Here is a 13497-nt window from a genome sequence, read left to right on the forward strand (position 1 = left end):
GACCTACGTTGGCCAGCACGATCACCAGATCTTTCCCCATTAGATTATTATTTATGGTGGACTTTGAAGGACCTCATTTATAAATCTGTACCCACCGATATTAATGAACTGGAGAACTGGAAATTAAGGATAAAAATTAGGCGAAGGGGTATTTCAAAATCGACGCGGAGTCAAATTTCGAGATCGCATATTCTTGAACTTTGAATTTAACCGATCTCGCATCATCCATGGCTGCCGAAGTTCCCATGGCTGAGCTCCAGAAGTGGACACCCTGTATGTGCAGCAACTTTTACTCAGCTCTGTATGCGTGTGCGACTTTCACCGAATGGAGAAAGAAAGAGATCGCACAACCAAGGCGTAAACATATCCGATTCTGAGTTAAAAAACCGAAACACAGTAGTAGGCATACAATATGGCGAACCATTCATAACCCCCATATCAGGATCCGATCTAGTATCATTAATAATCCTCGATCTGAAACATTGCTGCCTCGTATTGCTGCAATCATTTGTTTGGGCATTTTTCGGAAAACTGCTTTATCTGCCTAGCCTGAACCTACTTGTTAGTATGCGAGAACATAATATAGTTTGAGAGGCGGGATCATTAATAATTTTCACCTAGTAGAATCCAGCTTTCATGTGTCTATAATGTCTGAAAAGGCCATTTAAAAAGTATAGTAAATCTGGTACCGCAGGTCATCAGAATCAATCTAAAAGGCAAATAACAGCGAAGAACCGCGGAAGGTGCAATATATTAGCAGCGGGGTGCCACCGCGAACCATCTACTTTCCGTCACAGTGCGAATTGGTTCGGCTCAGTATGGGTTCCGGACGTAGAATTTGAATAACTGTTTTAATAGATCCGAGCGTATTATTGTTAAACGGTGATATATTCAGCGCTCGTTAGCTAGCATAATGAAGATTTGATCAGCTTCTTTGTCGATAATAAATGGGTGCTCGAGAGCGCACACAAATCTAGTTGGTACGTGCGCCCATGAAAAATCTCGACCCGCTGGTACCGCAGGTGAAGTATGGTACTTGGCTCGTGGCGTCATGCTTCGCAACAAATGACTGACAGAGCGAAGAGATAATGCACGGCCGGGTCGGTCGCCATTAAAATAATTACTGTCAAACTCCTTCGAGTATGCCTTATTGTTATTAACTTTGGCGACGTCAAAGTCCACGGTACAGTTAACGTTTTTTTATACCGAGAATTATGTCATTGTTAAACGGGCCTCGCAGATACACATCTCACCATGGCATTGTCTCTGCCTCACGATGATGCCTCTATTTTCGCTTCCGCAATCATTATCGAAAAAAAACCACCACCCAAAGGTGTTTCGACCATTCCACAATGCAATGAAATATGTGAAGCAATTGCAGCAAAGATACATCAAGCAATAAAACCCTCAGAGCGAGGTGTCGCAATAATGGCGAAACTCGAGCAAAAGCGAGGCAAAAATCCCTCGATCTGAACTAACAAATCACAATAACAAATAACATATTCCTTAGAGCCCTATAATCGACCATTAATAAACAAGTCGATTATAAACCGAACTGCAGCAGGCGTGATCAGCTTGGTCAATAAAATGTTGAAGGAGTTTTAAGAGTGATTTCATTCCCACGTTGATACGTTATTCAACTTACCAAATGCTTTCAATTTGCAGAATACCCACGAAAAGTTCAGAATTAAAAGAGAATTCGAGAGGTATTTTTGAGCTTCTTGTAGGGCTCCCGCCTTTATAATTCAGCCTTAAAAGGTCATCAACGGTAATCCGCAGTGTCATCATGGAAGAGCTGAAAAGAGAGAATTGGTAGAAGCTCCTGACGGACATGTCTATTATTCATACGATTCACAGGGCTATTAAAAAGCAGATTTCTAGTTTTTAAGGGTAGATGCCTCCACTTAAAATCGATTATAAACCAATTTTCCAAATTTATTCCAGCGTTTTGATTTCATTCGCCATTTTGTACAGATGTTATTATTGGGGATTTCTGCTTCACGGAGGCTGTGCTTAAATAATAAAAAAAAACAAATTAATAAAAATCTAAAAACTGAGGATAATAAACATTTTATTGCGTTTAGGTTAGGTCGCTTTGAAGAGGAAACATTATTAATAAAATTAAAATTTGTTACCATGAAACAACAGATCCCTTCAATGTGTGAACAGAGACATTCGAAGTTCTCTTGCCATACAATTAATAACAAAATAATATGATTTAAACAGGAAAAGAACGCGCTGATTTTGTCCAGTAATCCATAACTCATTTATTGTTTGAGATATCAGAGTGTTTTTTGAACGTTATAGTGATCTAGGGGGGGCTCCAAAATTTTGTAAAAAAGTGTTTATATATGTTTGTTTCACCCTGTATGCAATAGTAGAGGATCTTTGCTAAAAATGTAAGTAAATGATATGATTCTCCAAGAACTGGTCCATAGTGAGGTATAACAATCGCTAAAATCGGGCATTAGAATTAGAAATTATTGAGCATCAAAGTTGGAGCATATTTTTAGTGATTCGTCAATTTTCCCAAGAAAATTTAATAAAACGATATTTGCAAAAGAATAATAATTTTTCCAACGGTCATGTCGGTATAATCGATTTTAACGAATGCAGTGGAACATGCTATAAAATTATGCGCAAGATGCATGTGGGAAAGGGCATCGAGATGGAAGACACGCAACGTTGGAAAAATTGCGTTTCGAGGTGCATAATATTGGCCAAAATGGAAAAATTCAATATGTATGTTTTTTAAACAGCTATGTCCGCATGGGCCGCATTAACGCAATTTTTTTCCATATAAAAAAATCGGAAAACACCCAAAAACGTTTCGAGATATCGTCCAGGACCCTTTTAAACAAGATTACAATAGTTTATACAATCGTGCGAAGGCCATTTTTAATTTTTGGCTTCGTTCGATATTGAAAGGGTTTTTTTAAATGTAACCAGTCTATGCCACTGATTCTGCAAAAAATGGACTTTCAGCCCTAATTTATTTTATTTAAATAGCGCGAGATATTTCCTAGATATAGAGTGATTAAATAAAAAATTACAACTTTTTGAAAACACCCTGCATATTTTTTTAATTATCTAAAAAAGGAAAATCAACTACACGTAACGACACGCAGCAGCTATCTAATACAGGGGTTATCACCGAACAATTTTGCAAGCCATTTTTCGTTACCTTATACGATATTGGAAAAAGTGTCGTAGATAAGCAGCCAAAGGATGAGTGTGGCAAGCAACTATTGAAGGTAGACGATGATAAGAAAAGCGATGGAACGACGGTTAAAGTTATTCCATTAATTTGAGAAGCGTGAGGCGTCAGTACACCAAGTGTGAGTTTTCTCTCAGTGTAACATGCACTCGCATGCTACACCGAGAGAAATCTGAGGTCAGAAATTAAAGAGGTACTTTCCCTGAACTTGAAGGAACCTTGATGATTTCTTAAGTGTTTGATAGGCAACTTCCTCCCTCTAACCTCATCTGACTGGCCAAACTTGTACATAAACATATCTTAGCGCGCAATAAATCACCCATTCGAGCTTTGCAAAACTTCATTTTGCGCAATATCTAAAAGGCACCGAAATGGAAAAAATCAGTCGGGTTCCCTATCTCAAAAATCTCGTCTAACAAGACTCCTACAACTCGATTAAGTTTCGCACTGACACACTTACAGGTATTCGATTTCCAGCCAATCGTGAACGACTATCTCGTGTACGTGATATATGACCTACCTAGACGTGAGTTGCGTATTAATGAATTCAATATTTGCATATTACATGACGTATTTGATAAATAATCCGCGGGCATTCGCAAATATGTCGAATTGGGAGAGTCGGCTCTCAACAAGCCCTATTACTGTCAATATTCATAATCTATAAAGTAAACCAGCAATCGTTTTAATTAGGCCAGAAAAATTGCACTAAATGAAGATAAGAGCCATATTAAAACTAATGTAAGTAGCGGGATACGATGCATAAAATAAATTCCACTATTAACCTTATAAAGAGTTTTTATTATCTCTTAAATAGCCTTTGCATCCTGGGAGGGGCGTACCATCGAACTAGATTTCCTTGCCCTTCAACTTAGAGCAAATACGGCGCGAAAAGTGATGAGTGGTTGATACGAAGAAATGTGGGTTCCACTGTACCGCCCCTTCATACCAGAAGATTTAACACCCATGCAAAAATCCCATATGGATATGAAACCGATTGGCATCGCAGCCATTTCCCAGGTGAGCATTAAAGCGGGCGGTTCCTTTTAGTCTATCGAATTGTTTACATTTTCCCGCATGAATTACCATGAGGTCATTAATAGGGAACCATGGTAATTTAATATCTACCCACTTATTCCAAATATGTATTGATTTACAGGGGATTAACCTTTAAGAGGATAATTCGCAATTTGCCAGGAGACGCCAAGACATGACCTTCTGACACCAGATGAAGTTCATGATTTTCTTCAAGTTGCTGCAGGTTCTTGAGCGTTTCCCAGATCTCGGGTGCCTTTCCTGCTAACGAGAACAAAATATCAGGTTGAGATACAGATGCGCTATTAGTTATGTCATACTAATTGATAAAAAAACATAGATCATTTCCTGACGCATGAGCTACAGGTGTTTTGTCAGTTGCAGTGCGAGCTACAGGGCCGCAGCGGAAAGTACCAAGAGGCGCATCCAGCGACGACGCACGACTTCACATTGCATGCCCACCTATTGACCGACCCTCGTATAGAGACATTCCTAGGGACGCATAAGAGGCATTCGCAAAAGTCGAAAATAATGATTCCGAAGAAGCTTTTTGTTAATTTTGCATTATCAATGGAAGGAAATCGAATCACTTCTTATGAGCTTGTTGATAATAATTGAACAGAGAGAAAAAGTCAGCAATTGTGTCGATTCCAGGCAAGCTTGCTGGGTTCCCATAATTAGTACTGTCAATTTGTTATTTTGTAGTGATGATTTATGAAAAATGCACGTGAATCATTGCATTGCTCGTCCAGACGAGGAGCTATGTGGCTTTCAGGCAATTAAGGTGCTGATTAGGGACACGGACGGTAATTAGTTCATAAGCATTGATTTCAATAACCGCCCAAGTACAATCACGGTATGATTAAAACTGTGGAGGCCTAAAAAACACCGCAGGCTTCTATCTGAAATTGTCGTTTCATTCAGTGACCAGTTTCAATGGCCGGACAAAAACCAACGAAGGACAATCGAATAACTGTACGTTCGTGTCTCTTTCCTTGAAAAAACCTTGTCGATTTGTCTTTACGAGGAGGAATGAGATGGGCATTTTTGTTTGATGCTGGTGGTACAACCAATTCATTTTTTTCCATAATTTATCATTTGCTTATTTATGCGCACATAGTACCGGACGAGGGAGCTCAAATTTCATTCGGCCGTAAAGCTCCAGTTACGTAAATGCAGAGAAAAGGTCGAATTTGAATTCGTTTTTGATAGTAAAAGGACCTATCTAATGAAGGTCCTTTCCAACATTCCCATCCCAGATACGAAACCCAAGCTAAATTTACCAGAAAGAACACTTAGAAAATTTTCCCGGCACTTGTAATTTTCAAAGTGTTGGACAACGAAGAGGTCAAAAAATTAATTTTAAAGACTCCAGGACCTCAGTTTTATTCAGAATCATTACAAAGTTCCAATCAGTCAATTAAACGAAAAACTGCAAAAATTTCCAATTTTGCTCAAAATTGCCAAAGGAGGGATAGACAGGTAGCTGCAGTATGTAAGAGATTTATAGACCAGTTAGTTGGAAAAAATACACCAAATTAGTTGTCTCTATGAGGTCTAGGAGCGATGTAAAAATAGGTACAATCGCTGCGTTAGTGTTGGTAATAGAAGACGACATCAATGCTCATTTTCGCGATTTTCTAGCAAGCAAAATGCTTTAAAAGCAATTTCAAAGTCTAAGCCTTCAGTTGAGCTATCCAGTAATGTATTATCATCCGGTGTAAACGAAAGACAACCTCTGAATAGAAGCAAGAAGAATAAAACTTATGTCAACGAGGTTGTGATTTCAAATCTCTTTCTGTTTCCGAGACATAGGACCGCTTTACTTATTTTCGTAATTTTGGTGAAGGTGCCAGTAGTGTTCTTCCGGGACTCCGCACAAACAAATGGAGCCGGTACCCACTAATGATAAACAAAATTAATTAATATATAAAGTAACAGCAGGGGCCGCCATTTTGAACCCGTTCTGAATCAATTTCCTCGTTTCAGTTCTTGTTCAAACGTTTGAGATCCTTAGAAAGTGCCGATATAGCTTGCAGACCCAGAACGTTTATCGGCAGAAAAATTTCAAAATACCTCTTTGATCTAAATATTCGTTTTTGGTGCGTGTGGCGGCTTCCCACTATCAGACCGCACCGTACAAAAATGGTCTACGATACTCATTCAGTCAAATTTAGTAAGTGTAAAGTCGCATCCCAACATAGATATTTTTTCTTTAATACACCTGATCTTTATCCAGGCGAAAACCCAACATTTCTGCATTTCTATGCTTTTTGCAGCATTTTTGTGTAATAATAGATTACTTGTGCTTTATCACAAAAATTACATAACGAAACTACCATTGCGCCACATTATTAATATTTAGATAAACAACTCAGCATTATAAACCGAAACAATACCTTTTACGTAATCCTAACTAAAAAAAGGTGGAATTAAGCCGCGATTACCTCACGAACCTCGCCTCGGAACCCAAAAACCCCAAACCCCGACAAACAAATATTGTACGTCGTGCTTTATGACACGCCCGGTCGGTTCTCGAGTCGGTCTCTGATTGGTCGCGCACTTTTACCTCCTCCTTTTGGTAGTACTGTGTCGCGCGCGAACAGAATTCGGTGGTACCGGAGCAGAGGTCAAACGGTACCGTCGCTATTGGCAAACCGAAACGATTTCGGTTGCTGTTAGACAAGTGATGAGCCTCGTTAACGACGCCTTCTTTTTCGATTTGGTGGTGGTACTTTGTCATTTGAGGCCGGAGTCCCGATGGTTCCTGATGGGTACCACCTAAGTTTTTTAAGTTAATGAAACAGTAGGAGGAATCCTGTAGTGATGCGGTTATGCTGAGTCATTAAACCATATCATTGGATTGAAAGGTCTATTTGTATCAGGTTTTATTTCAGTTTTGAAACGTATTGCGGTGTTAATTATTCATTAATCATAAGCAGGTTGATTCGCGGTTCATTTCACTTGTCGCTCCTAATCTGGTTCGTTTTCTTATTGTGACATGATCAGGATTCTGTTTTTGCTTCATGTCATGCAGAAAAAAATGCAACACTGCGAACTCCTTAGGACAGCTGTAGTGCCGCACTTATCAAATCCGTTGAGGAAGTTGCGCATAAATGGTTGCATAATAATAATTTTTTTATTATATGCGAAATAGGAGCTGAAGACAAAGAAAAGTGCCAAAACCATGGACAATATTATTTAGATATCCAAAGAGTTTTACAAGATGATGTTAAGTAAGCAGGTTATAGTTCGATGTTGTTCTCTTCGGTTGCCAAATTGCTGATTCAGTTCAGAGAGACTAATCAAATCAGAATTTGCAAAGAGCTCTTCGACCTAAATACGTCTCATTTTCTCCTTTTTCGTTTCTACAGGGCGGGTTCCCACGATACAGACCAGCGCACTCCCATACGTCGTCAAAAGCGATGCGGCTACCCCTATCCGACCGAATTTAATGAGACAAGCCGAGTTCTCCAGAAGGATGATTAGATGTAGATGAGAGATAAAATAAGGTTTTGTTGTCGTATTTTTGAAAAAATACGCGTTTTCTATGGTTGTAGCACTCAGCTGTAATACGGTGTTTTATCGCCGGAATTCCCCGAAGACTCGCCTATTTCAGCATCATATTCTACTGAAGGTTTACGATTCTTTTGCAAATTTTTTGGTGGGAAAAGATTTGTCCCAACCACGGAATTCTTTGGAAAGAATCTGCTAATTGATTTTAATGGATTTTGACCACAGAATGATGCCCAGCTACGGGTTTAGTCGTGACTCACTTACCTGTAACAAGTTGGGGATCATAATATGGCAACAACGTAAATAGAAAATTTTGCATTACAATCATTCTTAATGCAAATTCTCTTTTTGGAAAATTTCGGATTCCTTGTCCTTTGCCTCCCTCTAGTGAGTAAATTTGAAATGTGACTATAAACGGCATGTGGGACAGCTATATTGCGCTAAACAACTCCTGATTACAGGCAACCATGCACATCGATCTAGCGCCTAATCCTATAGGGGCTCACTGGGAGATCGATGTATTGTAAGTTGCGTTCTTGGGCTTATTTTCTTTCCTTATTTCACAAAATCCAAAGCATCTCGGTTCAGTCGACGAATGCCCTAATTACGACAAATACACATGTTTTTACCCAATCTTATCACTTTCGGTAACCTTTTTATCTGGTCCAAACTAGGAGAGAATGAATTTCTCGCTGAGTTTAGGCAACCCACAATACAAGCCGTAGTCAGATTCTCACTGGTAATTGTACAAAAATTCGAAAGAATCTGTAGCTAACATTAAGAGTTCATCAGCAATTCATTGCTGAAATGCCAAATTTCGATTTTCGGGGAAAAAATACTTCGAAAGAAAGTAGCCACGCCACTAGGCAATCTTTATTGAATTGGGCACAATTTTGTCCGTTTGAGAAGAAAATTATTCGCTCATATAAATTTTCAGTAAAAAAAAACGGCCAGAGGTGCACCACAAAAAGTTGATGAGGATGAAAGAGTATCTGGTCCCATGGAACGCATCACTTTGTAGATTCCGTGAATCGGAAATTGTGTTAATTGAGGTTTACTACCAGTGGACAGCTCGAGTTTTCGTGTAAATTTGAATGAAATATCTAAAAAATTATCAGAGGCGTACGCAAAATCGAAAACGTATGTGAAATTTTGAAACCCTGCGTAAATACAGCGAAAACTAAAAAAATTCGTGGAAGGCAAATTTAGCTAAATTACATTATTTCTGCATGAAGAGAATATGTGGGTTTGGCTTAGATTACTAGGTTGGAAACACCCTGTATCGTCAGAAGACAATTTCGGTCATAATTTTTGTTTTTTCGCTATTTTTTTTCTGGCCTCAATTGTCTCAGTGTCTTCGTACCAAAATCAAATCTCGCCTCGTTAGCATTTCTCATAAGTGAGGACTATTACACATGAGTTTGCTGATAGGACTTTTCCCCCGATTCTAAATGCCTATATCGAAACTATCCCACAAACACCACCAAGGTGCTTTTCCCAAAATCGTCATCGTATTCGTGTGCTCTTACACGTGCACCTAAAAGTATCTTGCCGATCTTTGCAGACAAATTCCTCATTTCAAACCAGAAATAATCTAAAAACCTCCTCTACTTAACCGAAACAAATTCCCGCCCATTAAACCATCATCAAACACCGACATCACCAAGACACCAGAAGAGCATAGACCATAAGCCCAAAACGTCACCGGTCGCAACAACAGTCGGTAGTAGGTACCGCCAAAGTCTCATCCTTCTGGAGGGGTTAAAAAAGCACTCTTTGAGCACCCAAAAGAACCCCCCACTCACCGTAACAGGTGCACCACAATTTCTTCAAGCATAACAGAGTACCTCGCTACTCACTGACCGGTACAGTCGCTTGCAGTACGTCCGTCGTACCTTTTGCACTCCGATTGACGTCACGATTATTACGTACCGGCCGTGAATTGTAGGGGCGCGAAAAGTGATTCCTTTTCTCTTTCCGCGAAGAAGTTGCTTCGCGAGTAAACTCAAATTCCTGGACGGGTTAGTGCGGCGACTGACTGTTGATATCTCGGAGATTACAACGGTTAGTATTGAAGGTTGTTGATGATAATGATCGTCAAGTAATGCACTCAAAGCACAAGTTTGAGGATAGTTAGAGACTCGTGAGTGAAGTTGCTTGTGAGGGCATATTGAGGATATATTTGCGTGGGCTGTGCGAAGCGTTGATTGGCTGCCCTGTCTCCCAAAAGGTAGGATTCAATTCTATTTCTTTTAGGTTTTATGTGGGCAAATTGGCTTTAGTGAGAAGTGACTGTTGGGCAGATTTATTTCAGAAGGTGAAAAAAGGTTGCTCCAACAGTTTTATAAGCGCCATCGCTGGAACCGAGCAAGTGCCAATTTACTTTAATCCCTGCGACCTTTTCCTGGCTCGAAAAACTTAAATGTGGCTGCAAGTTGAGTGCGATCATTTCTATGTATTTTTGAGAATTCGCTTTTCCCAATTAAAAGAAGGAACCTCACAAATGGCTTAACGAAGATTTCGGTTCGGATCCGCTAAAAGTTGATAATGAAATTGGATATTTAAATTTTTTTAATACCAAAAGCCGCAGGCAAAGCGAACAAGTCTCAGCAGCAAAATGAGCATTTTCTGCATGTCATAAATTGATTGATTGATCTTATAATTTATGGCAGAAACGCGAAAATCATTTAAACTCAAACGTCCATCCTGCTTCTTTTGCTTTTGTTAAGGCCCAGCTTATCCGACGTTTTCAGCAAAAAATCCACAATTTTTAGAAATAATTATTTCCAGGAATAAAGATCTAAATTTTCTGCAAAATCCCGATCGTTTATATGACTTTTTTAATTGATTTACAGCTGCTCTATTTTTCTGTTCATTTAAAATTCGTAAATTACGTTTTTTTTTACGCAGTATATTTCGGGGTATCAGTCAAGTTCATTACTTATCAGAAGCCCGCATAATGGGGCCTTTAAACTATTGATACAAGTACAGAATTACATGCGAACTGTTTTAAGCAGCTGTTTCAGCCTATATTAGCCTTAGAAGCTTAACTCGGTCTGACAAAGTTTCATCATATTCATCACCATCATTCATTCATTGACTGATTGGAAGATAGTCCAGGTCTGGGTCCAGAGTGACCAAATTAATATGAGAAAACAGAGAAATTACAGAAAACGACTCCAGATAAATTATACCTGAATCGCCCTGCTAATAGCTCCACATTTACCTGGAACTGTTCAAAAGTGACTAATTTTGCATTTTTTATCGTTATGATTTTTTCACGTTGCCCATGACAGCGTGTACGAAGAGACTATTTTGCATACTGCTGTTTTGAAGACATTTAAAAAAATGCGACGGTAAAATTGTGCGTAATTGATGGACAGGAATTCATGATTTGCGGCCGAAACACAAAGAAATTAATCGCTGCCAGTTTTCTATGAAATTTCTTAGGACAAGGAGGCGCTTCACTCAATCAATCAGCAGAGAAAGCGATAAATTGAAAAAAGTTAAAAAAGTCCCACAGTCGTGCGATTAAAAATTTTGCTGCACGCAGATACCTATGAATAGTTTTTCTGGAAATTTAGAGAATTTCTTATTTGAAAATTTCTAATCGTAAAAATAAGTTTCGTTGGTTTTCTCCATTTACGAGAGAACTTTTTTCAATTCAGTTTGTGTTCACTTATAACAAGTAGCAGTGCTTAAAACCCTCTAAAACTCTCTAGAAGTTCAAGTTTATATAAAATAAAAAATTTCAAACATTCTAAATTCCTGAGTGCTTTGAATTCAGGATTTAATTTCTGCGGGCATTTTTTGGAACTCAATTTTTTACAACTTGATGAAGAAGCATTAGCGGCAAGCTCTAAAAATCCACAAAATTTCTTCGATTTAAGTCTTCGAAAACTCTTATCTGTGGGGAGTTTTCGAACAATTACTCCTGAGAATTCGTAATTTGAAATATTCCAGCTAGGAAAATTAATTCAAGAAGCACATTTTTATTTGAATATTTATCTGAACTTTTCATCTCACAATTGTTGATTTTTTCTTCTCCGCGGTCTTCTTTATCTTTCATATTTCTTGTGTATATGAGTTTTGAATAATGCTGTCGCAATTTCCATCCTTCCATCTTTCAATCCTAAAAGGTTTTACAAAAAGGCGAAGTATGGAACTTTTGCTTTGGTCGAGTTTATTGGTGAAAATGGGATTTTACGCGCTAGTTTGCAAATCGTCTCGTGAATATAAGGAGCAATAGGCAGAATAGAGGAAGACTCGTTACAAATTGGTGCAGGCCTTGATATAGGTTGTCCAAGATAAGGATCCTCAGCATGGACATCTCGCAAAGTCCATTAACTGCTGTAAATTTTGTATTAATTTTTTTTCTCGAGTTATTATAAAAGGTAGATTAAATCACTTTTTCATTGCAGTTTTTTATGTGCTTCAAGATGCCACTTTTGGGCTCATGGTATAATCCTCGCTTCTCGAGGCTCACAGCCAGCTAATTTTTTCTTAAGTCCGACCCTGGCGAGTTTTTCGTCCGTCCCGTTTAAAGTGTTGAAAAATGCCTTCTTCCTCGCTCCACGGTACCCGTCTTCCTCAATAGCCCCTCGGGCACCCGCCCTAAGGCCCTTCCATATCTGTCATTCGACAATTGAGCGGGATTTGGCGAACTAAAGTCTTCATTTCATACGCAAATATTCAACACGTTCCTTCATCACGATTTTCACTTGAATGTAGAAACGAAACTAGCCGAACTAGAACTTAATCCAGTATTCAAAGGACGCAATCAAACCAGGCACGAATATGTAAGAGTAGCGATTTTCGCTGGCTCGCGGTGAGTTTCGAGAATTCGAGATTAAGATACACTTTGCTCCTTCAGTATTGTTTAACAATAGTAACTGTATGAATAACAAATTCGCCGGTTGCGAATACAATAACGGCCACCAGAAGCACACAACTTTATAGAGATTTTTCTGCATTATAATCTATTATTTGTTGGAAGCCGATTGGGCTGATTTAAAATGCGGGGACTGCGTGGTCTAGTGGTCAAAAAGGCAAAAAACTGCCCCAACTAAGTTGAAAGTTCTCGTGTTATTACGCCCGTACAAGACCAAATAAGCTCGAACATGTGAAAGTATTATTTAGGTGATTTTGCTGTAAATTTCATCGGTTTTTTTCTCCGGACGGTGCCGCTAGAAATAATCGCTTTTTGTTTGTGATTAATCACTAGTGCAGGGAAAATAATGAAATCACTTCGATCATTCTGCCCACGCATCGAGGATGCACATTAGTCTCGTGCAAAAACTCCTCTCTTGCGAAACACATCAACATGTTGCTGGTGGTAATTTACTACCGCATACAGACTGGTATTATCCGAAGGATCTGGGTCTAAAAAATCGCCTTTAATCAATGATATTGTGTTTAAAACGTTAATTTGCCTCAGCCAGCTGAAAAAACCTCTTCTAGACCTTATTACACACAAGCGTAATTAATTTGTGTAATGTTGTTACGTGATGAAGAATCCCTCTTTAATAGGATGACTAGGATGACATAACGAGTAGCGCTATTTTTAGAAATTGCTTCTGGTTAATAGCAGCTTATTTTATTTGTGGAAATATTGAAGTATTGAAGAATGGAAGGGCTGCGAAAACGGCCCTATTTTCAAAAAACCAACCTGGCCGCAGCGAAATATCGCGATTGTTCTCCCGGACGAGGGCTGTGGGCGAAAGCTTCAG

At 38.9% G+C, this 13497-nt stretch overlaps 2 protein-coding genes across 4 annotated transcripts in view; both read left to right on the forward strand.

The window, feature by feature from the left end:
- LOC136415369 (maternal embryonic leucine zipper kinase-like) overlaps positions 1-13497 on the forward strand; it is a 101017-nt gene that overhangs the window by 41035 nt on the left and 46485 nt on the right. The window lies entirely within an intron of this gene.
- Positions 9631-13497, forward strand: part of LOC136415372 (paired box protein Pax-2a-like) — an 81437-nt gene continuing 77570 nt past the window's right edge. For all 3 annotated transcript variants that reach the window (XM_066399926.1, XM_066399928.1, XM_066399929.1), the window contains exon 1: positions 9631-9998. The gene's annotated coding sequence lies outside the window, so the exon portion shown is untranslated. The remainder of the gene's footprint in view (positions 9999-13497) is intronic.

Source organism: Euwallacea similis, chromosome 20, assembly GCF_039881205.1.
Source record: "Euwallacea similis isolate ESF13 chromosome 20, ESF131.1, whole genome shotgun sequence".
NCBI classification, from domain to species: domain Eukaryota; kingdom Metazoa; phylum Arthropoda; class Insecta; order Coleoptera; family Curculionidae; genus Euwallacea; species Euwallacea similis.